The sequence below is a fragment of the Zea mays genome, chromosome 1, assembly GCF_902167145.1.
Source record: "Zea mays cultivar B73 chromosome 1, Zm-B73-REFERENCE-NAM-5.0, whole genome shotgun sequence".
Lineage (NCBI taxonomy): Eukaryota > Viridiplantae > Streptophyta > Magnoliopsida > Poales > Poaceae > Zea > Zea mays.
In genome coordinates, this window is record NC_050096.1 from 111,218,111 (window position 1) to 111,226,930 (window position 8,820).

Sequence of the window (8,820 nt, forward strand, 5' to 3'; positions counted from 1 at the left end):
AGAGCTTGCAGGAGCTATATCAGCTCTTCGAAAAATATGCCAAATCCGAAGAGCTCCGCCAGCGCAAGGTCGAGTCACAACGGAAAACAAAAGATGCCCCGCAGTCCAGCCGCACGTGGACAAGGACTCCGCAGCCAGACTCCGGTCGAGAGGGCCGCAGTCAGCAGCAAGTGCACAACATCGTCAACCAATAGCCTGCTGCTGATCCCCCTCGCCGCCAGGAATATCCCCCCCAGGGCCGCGGAAATGGAACTCGCGGCAGGGGTCGAGGGCGGGCGCAGCAGCCGCCGCGCCGGTTCTATTGCCTTTTCCACGGCGAAGACTGCGCCCACCAGACCAAAGACTGCCCCGAGACGAAGGCCACCAGAGACAGAATGGCGCGGGCGCAGCCAGCCGACAATCCCAGAATTGTCGCGCATAATTACCAGCCACCCCCTCCACCATATATCCACGCTCCCGCTCCGCATCCACCGCACCACGCTTACCAACACCATCAGGAAGTACAAATCGTACCTCCTCCACAACCACCACCACACCAGCAACACCAAAACATCCCCCATGCCCCAAAGCAGGAAGACTTCGCCGATCAACCATATCGCGGAGTCATTCACATGATAACAGGGGGGTCTAGCACTGACTTCGACACCAAGCGGCAGAAGCGGGACCACTACCGCAGCATCAACCATGTCGCCGTCACCGGCCCAGTCGTGCAGACGAAGTGGTCCCACATACCGCTAACCTTCGACGCACGAGACGTCGACCTGCGCAGCGCCCCCCACATCGACGCTATGGTCATCAATTGCAGCGTGGCAGGCTGGGACTTACACAAAGTCCTAGTCGACAACGGCAGTCAGGCGGACATCATCTTCCTCCACGCCTTCGACCGCATGGGTATAAGCCACAGCTTGCTGAAGCCTTCGGACAACCCGTTGTATGGTTTCGGCGGCAAGGGCACCTTTCCAGTTGGCAAGATAGAGTTGCCCCTCTCCTTCGGTGTAGCGCCCAATGCCCGAAGTGAGCAAGTAACCTTCGACATTGTCGACATGGTATATCCATACAACGCCATCATGGGCCGGGGCTCCATCAACAAGTTCGAAGCTGCCATCCATGGGTTGTACCTATGTATGAAGATACCAGGCCCGCTAGGCGCCATCATAGTCTACGGCAACCAGCAGACGGCGCGCAACATTGAGCGGGACTTCGTGCCCGGTCAGAGAAACGTACACTGTCTCACGACCCAGCGTGAGGTCCCTGCGCCGGCCAGCCCAACCGACAAGCAGCACGACAAGGCACAGTTGCAGTGCCAAGACGGGACCAAGACTGTCCCCCTCGATCAGGCCACGCCCAAGCAGACAGTAACTATCAGCGAAGACCTCACCTCACTTGAAGAAGAGAGACTTCTCTGCTGCCTGGCCAAGAATAAGGATGTCTTCGCCTGGTCTGCCCTCGATCTGGTCGGAGTCAGCCGAGCCATAATTGAGCACAGCTTGGGGATTGACCCTTCGGTGCGACCCAAAAAGCAGAAGCTTCGCAAAATGTCAGACGAAAAGACAGAGGCCGCCAAGGCGGAGGTGCATCGCCTCCTGGAGGCTAAATTCATCGAGCCAGTGGCTTACCCCACGTGGCTCTCCAATGTTGTGATGGTGCAGAAAAAAAGCGGAAAATGGCGCATGTGCATAGACTTCACCAGTCTCAATAAGGCCTGCCCAAAGGACAATTTCCCGTTGCCGCGGATCGACAAAATAGTCGATAGCGCGGCCGGATGCGAGGTCATGTCCCTCCTCGACTGCTTCTCCGGCTATCACCAGATATACATGAAGGAGGAAGACAAGGCTAGCACCAGCTTTATAACACCCTTCGGCACTTATTGCTTTGTCAGAATGCCGGAGGGTCTCAAGAATGCCGGATCCACCTTCTCCAGACTCACCAAAACAGTGCTCGAGGGGCAGGTCGGCAGAAATATATTCACATATGTGGACGACATCGTCGTCGCCAGCAAGAATAAGGAGGACCATCTCGCCGACCTGGCAGAGACATTCGCGAACATGCGAGATGCACGACTCCGCCTAAACCCGGAAAAGTGCGTTTTCGGTGTTTGCCAGGGCAAGATATTGGGCTACCTGGTGTCCCGCCGCGGCATCGAGGCCAACCCAACCAAGATCCAGGCCATCGTCGATATGTCGCCTCCGCAGTCCGCCAGGGACGTCCAGTGCCTGACAGGCAGGATGGCCGCTCTCAACAGATTCATCTCCAGGTCCGCCGAGCGAAGTCTCCCCTTCCTCAAAACACTCCGCGGCGCGAAGGACTTCGCTTGGGGACCGGAGCAAGCTGCGGCCTTCGCCTCACTAAAACAGTACCTGTCGGAGCTGGCCATCCTCACGAGCCCCGACTCCTCGCTCCCCTTATTGCTCTATGTCGCGGCTTCGCCGCACGCGGTCAGCGCGGCACTGGTACAGGAGCAGACAGTCGAGGGCGCAGTCAGACAGTGCCCTGTCTACTATGTCTCCGAAGTCCTGACACCGTCCAAATGCAACATGACAGAGCTGGAGAAGATTGCCTACGCAGTTGTTATGTCCTCGCGCAAGCTGCGCCATTATTTTGAAGCATTCAAGGTCCGAGTCACCTCAGACAGGGGGCTCGGCGAACTATTCAGGAACTCGGAGGCATCAGTGAGGATTGCCAAGTGGGCAGCCGAACTCTCCGGCTACCACATCAGCTTCGAGCCCAGGACAGCTATCAAGTCGCAAGTCCTGGCAGACTTCGTCGTCGACTGGAATGGGCCAGTAACACAGCCGGACCCATCCACAGAAAAGGTCTAGACTATCCATTGCGACGGTGCATGGTGTCATGCGAGGGCAGGCGTCGCTGCAGTCGTCACCTCGCCAGCCGGAGTCAAACACAGATATGCAGCACGCCTCAGCTTCGCTCTGGAATCCGACAAATGTACAAACAACATAGCAGAGTATGAAGCAGTCATCCTCGGCCTCCGCAAGCTAAGGGCCCTCGGAGTCACCACATGTATCATCAAAACAGACTCCAAGATAGTTGCCGATCAGGTCGAGAAAGACTATGCAGCAAAAGACCCCGCGCTCATGCAATACCTCGCGGCTATCCGAAGTCTCGAGAGACAATTTAAGGGATTCACCCTACAGCATGTGGACAGGGCCAAGAACGAGGAGGCCGATGCATTAGCCAAGGCCGCCGCCAGGGGCGAGCCCTTACCCTCCGACGTATTCTTTCACACCATCGGCACGCCAGCCGTCCGGAGCCCCGAAGGGCTCCAAATAACTAATGATAGCGAGGGCCACCGTATAGTCAACCTAATCATGACCGAAGACTGGCGGGCCCCATTAACCCTGTTCCTACAGGGATACTATCATCCAGCCGACGTCAGTGAGGCAAAGCGCCTCAGACATCGAAGCCGGGACTTCGCACTGATCGAGGGCCAATTATACAAGAAAGGGGTCAGTCAGCCAATGCTTAAATGCGTCACCGAACCCGAAGGCATGCAAATCCTGCGCGAGGTCCACAGTGGCACGTGCGGCTCGCACGCGGGGCCAAGGGTCCTGGCCGCAAAGGTGATCCGACAAGGGTTTTACTGGCCTGCAATGATCTGCGCCGCAAATCGAGTCACAAGGTCCTGCGAAGCCTGCCAGAAGTTCTCTCCTCGGTCAGGCAACCCCTCGCAATACACAAAGCTGATTGCCCATACATGGCCTCTTCAGCGCTGGGGCCTGGACATTGTTGGGCCCCTGCCCACCGCTCAGGGGAACCTTAAGTTCGCCTTCGTAGCCGTCGAATACTTCACCAAATGGATTGAAGCGAGGGCCGTTTCCACAATCACATCAAAGACTGCCCAAAAATTCTTTTGGCAGAACATTGTTTGCCGCTTCGGAGTACCGTCCGAGCTAACAGTTGACAACGGCAAGCAGTTTGACAGCCAAGATTTCAAGGATTTTTGTTTTTCCATCGGCACCAAGCTTGCCTTCGCTTCAGTCTATCATCCGCAGTCCAACGGGATCGTGGAGCGTGCCAATGGGAAAATCTTCACAGCTGTCAAGAAGATGCTCCTCGATGAAAAAAAAGGCAGATGGACCGACTTGTTACCGGAGGCAGTCTGGGCGCTAAACACAACCGAATGCAGGGCGACCGGGTTCACTCCTTTCCGCCTTCTATACGGATCGGAGGCAATGACCCCGCAAGAAATAAAGCATGGGTCTCCGCGCACAGCTCCGTCAGTCGCCCCTGACGTGGATGAGCCAACCTCCAAAGATCTCATTGACGGAGACCGGGTCTTCGCCCTGCAGGCCTTAAACAAATACCAAGCCCAGACCAAAGCATGGCGCGACCGCGCAGTCATCCCAAGGGAGTTCAGCGCGGGGGACCTCATACTCATCCGAACAGCTCGGACGGAGTCCAAGGGCAAGTTGGAGCCCAAGTGGGAGGGCCCCTTCATAGTCAAAACAAAAGCCTCCCCCAGCGCTTACAGGCTCACAACGCCAAATGGCGAGGACCTGGAGCACTCCTGGAACATCGACAACCTTCGTAAATTTTTTGTTTAAATACTTAGGGCTGAGTTCGCCCTTGTAATTCACCACAAAACAATCTTGTACCGGCCCGCACTCTTTTCCTCCCGGGGGGTGAGGTTTTTAACGAGGCGGAGCCATGTAATATATGTGAGAAAAATCCCCCGCAAAAGCATGTGTCGAAAAAAGACCGCAACAACGGTCTTCGGCATTCGACCAATTCGAAGTCACCGCGAGGCTAAGCGCTAGCCACCCTCGCGTGCGACCAATCCGCGCAGAAGTCGCCTAAGGGTGCAGCCGGACTTAGCACAACAAGTGCGCAAAAGCCGTAGTCTATCGCGAAGACTACCCGCGCAGAAGTCGCCTAAGGGTGCAGCCGGACTAAGCAAAACAAGTGCGCAAAAATCCGAAGTCTATCGCGAAGACTATCCGCGCAGAAGTCGCCTAAGGGTGCAGCCGGACTAAGCACAACAAGTGCGCAAAAATCCGAAGTCTATCGCGAAGACTATCCGCGCAGAAGTCGCCTAAGGGTGCAGCCGGACTAAGCACAACAAGTGCGCAAAAATCCGAAGTCTATCGCGAAGACTATCCGCGCAGAAGTCGCCTAAGGGTGCAGCCGGACTAAGCACAACAAGTGCGCAAAAATCCGAAGTCTATCGCGAAGACTATCCGCGCAGAAGTCGCCTAAGGGTGCAGCCGGACTAAGCACAACAAGTGCGCAAAAATCCGAAGTCTATCGCGAAGACTATCCGCGCAGAAGTCGCCTAAGGGCGCAGCCGGACTAAGCACAACAAGTGCGCAAAAATCCGAAGTCTATCGCGAAGACTATCCGCGCAGAAGTCGCCTAAAGGTGCAGCCGGACTAAGCACAAGCACGCAAAAATCCGAAGCCTATCGCAAAGACTTCGCGCGAGAGCCGCCTAAGGGCGCAGCCGACCCAGTACAACAAAAGCAGAAACGACACCAAGACCAATTATAATCATACTGGCACAGCATAATCAATCACACCAGACAAAGTACACAGCGCCCTCGCAGGCACAGGCACGCGAGGGCACACAACTCCATTTTACAAGCCCTTACACATACACAAGCGAGGGCACCGCGCCCTACATCGGCTCAACCTTAGGAATAATCCCCATCTCTCTATAATTAAACAACATTATCCTAAGCTCCTCACCCGCAAAAAGGCTTCGCAGCTCCCCTTCCCCTGCACCCGCGGCGGCCGGCAAAGACAGCAGCTCCTGCCGACCAGCCCTACTAACGCGAAGCCGGGCCCCTTCCTCCGCACTAATCCTACGCTTTGCAACCGCCCTTCGTCGTCGGTGCCCGGTGCTAGGACCGGGCACGTCTGGCGCGTCCGCAGCGTGTGGCGCAGCCTCCGCCGCAGCCACGTCCAAGGCCGCAAAATAATCCAAGTCCTCCTCCGAGGACTCCTCAGTCCACTCAACCGAGCTCCCAGAGTCAGTAAAATCAAAAAACTCAGAAACAGACCCACCATATTCATTTCCATCTTCCGCGGTCGAAGCCGCCAAAAACTCAGTAGTAGCGGTTGCGTGCGCAGGCCCAAAATCTTGAACCTGCGCAGCAACCAAAATTCAGTACAACATCCAAAAATTCCTCAACCCTGAACACCACCTATGCCACCTGCGAAGGCCCTGCCGCTGCGGGAGCCTCCGCCGAGGCCTCCGCCGCTGCCTCCGCCCCCACCTCCGCTGGATCCTCAGCGCTCGGCACAACAGCTGCGGGGGCATCGGGCGCGCCTTCGGCCACCTTTGGGGGAAGGTTTTCGCCGGCCGCAGCAGGTGCAGGGGCGCCTGGTGCATCTTCCGCAGTCTCCGGGGTCGGTCCCGGGGCGACTCCAGTCGCGGCCTCCGCAGGGGTCGTCTCCGGGTCAGGCAGCGCGCTGTTCAGCGCCCCGAAGTCGTCCACCCGCTCGCCGCGCTCCGCCTAAGACAAAACGCACAAAAATTCAGCAAACACACGCACAGACCGCATCCAGCAAACGCCGAGCAAACGACAACGTTACCTGAGCCCTCGCAGCCTCGGCCCGCGCCCGGACCACCTCACAACCGTATGAACCCCACATCCGGTCATAGAGGGCCCCGGCGGATTCCTTCACCACGGGGTCTTCGACCTCAAAGATATCTCGCCCAAAATCCTCATCTGCCTGGTCGAGGGCCTCAAAGTGCCGGCAGCCTTCGCGAGAGAGCGCGTTCATCGCTGCCTCGCAGGTGACCAGGGAGGTGAACGACATCAACCCCGCCAAGACAGTGGGGAGCTCCTGCAGTTCCTCCTGCACCCATTCCAGACAGCGAAGTCCGGCCTCTCGCTCCGGCACCTCGAAGTCACCCGTCCGCACACCCAGCTCGCGATATGCAGTCATGAGCTGCGTGCGCGTCCGTTCGGCCTCCGCTCGCATCGCGGCCTCGGCCCCCTCCGCGCGGCTCTCCAGGGCAGTAAGCCGCCGCTGCAGCTCTCCGGCGAGCTCCTTGGCGATATTGCCTTCCGCCCGCGCCAGCCTGGCCTCCACCTGAGCAGCCTGCTCTTTGGCGATGGCTTCGTTGGCCTCCCTCCTCTCCCCCGCCAGCTGGCGCCGGAGGTCAGCCTTCTCCTTCTCCAGGGCGGCCACCTTCTCCGCCAGTTTGCGGCACTTGCTGTCGGAGGCCGACTTCTCACGGACAGCGTCAGCATGTTGCGTCCGAAGTCTCTCGACCTCGGCAAACAAAGCTGCCGTAAGGGCCCCCGACGCGGTGCGGCTGGTGAAGTCAGCCACCTGCAGAACACACGTAAGGCCGTTGCGTAAAAAAAAAGAGGGGGGGGGGAGAGGGCATAGCTCGGCGGACCTGACTCAGCGCCTCCGTCGCTCGACTCAACGCCTCCGTCGCTCCCTTCAGCCGGCGGGTCGCCACGCCTGCCTCGTCCCTGACCAGCGCGAGGGCAGACACCTCGCCTCCGGCGCCAAGGGTCTCTCCCCCCGCCTTCGGCGCTGGCGCAGCCGTCGCGATCGCCGCGCCAGGCACAACTAGAGCAAGCGGGCCCTCGTCCGACCCTGCAACGCATCAACAAATTAAAAAAAATGTATATATATTTATATAGACTTACCCCCAAGATAATCCTCCACATTAATCTCGGTGCCGAAGTCGGCAACGCGTTTGCCGGGCGGCTGTAAAGTTCGGGCCGCCTTCGCAGCCTCTGCCACTCCGCTGACAGACGGCACCACCTTCGTCAGCTTGGGGCCTCCGGCGCCCACCGTCACCTCCGGCGCCTTGCCAGGCGCAGAGATGCCCACCTTCGCCGGCAGCGGCGGCTTGCCTCCGCCGGAGGCCTCAGCCTTCGCCGTTCCCCGCTGCCTTTTCGGCTGAGCTTCGTGAACCCTCACAGTCGCCTGGCGTTTTCGCGCCGCCCCTTGGCGATCCTTGTCCATCACTGCCCACACAACATGACCGATATTTCGCCCATAAGGAAAAACTCTCCACCGATGAACCATACGAGATGTAAAACAGTCCTCCTCAGCCGCGCAGGGGATAGGAATGTCTTTAGGCCAACAACCCCCGGTAACCCTCAGCATCCGAGCCGAAGACTCCCGGAGCTCGGGCGAAGACATCCTCTCCCCCGGGGCCGCACACGTCCTCATTAACTCTCTAGCGAAACTATCAGACACCCCAAGTCTTCCCATCGCAGTACCTAATTTTCTCTTTTTCGAGGAGGCGGCGGCCACCAGCGCAGGGTCGCCTCCAGTCTCCACCGCCGGTTTCTTCCCACGGCGGTCCGCTTCGTCTTGACCAGGGTAGCCGTCGTACGGCAGTTGATTTAATTCGAAGACCCTGTTCAAACGTTCATTTGACCCGCGGATGTCAAAGCTGCGCTGGCCTTCCGTCCTCAGCACGTAACGCCCCACGAGCCGCACCGCCAAGTCCTCCGCATCACGCACAAAGGCGGCCGGGTCACGGTTTCGCAAATTCAGTGCGAAGGCAGGACTTCGCACCACCCTTCCTCCGTGAAAGGGCATCTGGCGAGGGCATACTTCGCCCAGCGCCCAGCCGTGCGCCAAGGGCCAGACCCCGTACGCCACGAACTCTTCAACTAAATCTCGACCGCTGCTCCGACCGGCGGCGCACCGAAGGGCCCCTTCGTCTGCATCCTCTTCTGCCACTTCAAAAGGCGGATACGCAGAGTAATAGTGAGAGCACATTTCGGACACGGGGAGCCCTTCATGGCCTTCGACAGTAGCCTCAGCAACATAAAACCAAAATTCATTCCAATTGCCCCACTTGTTGCGGGCGCACGGGACCAAC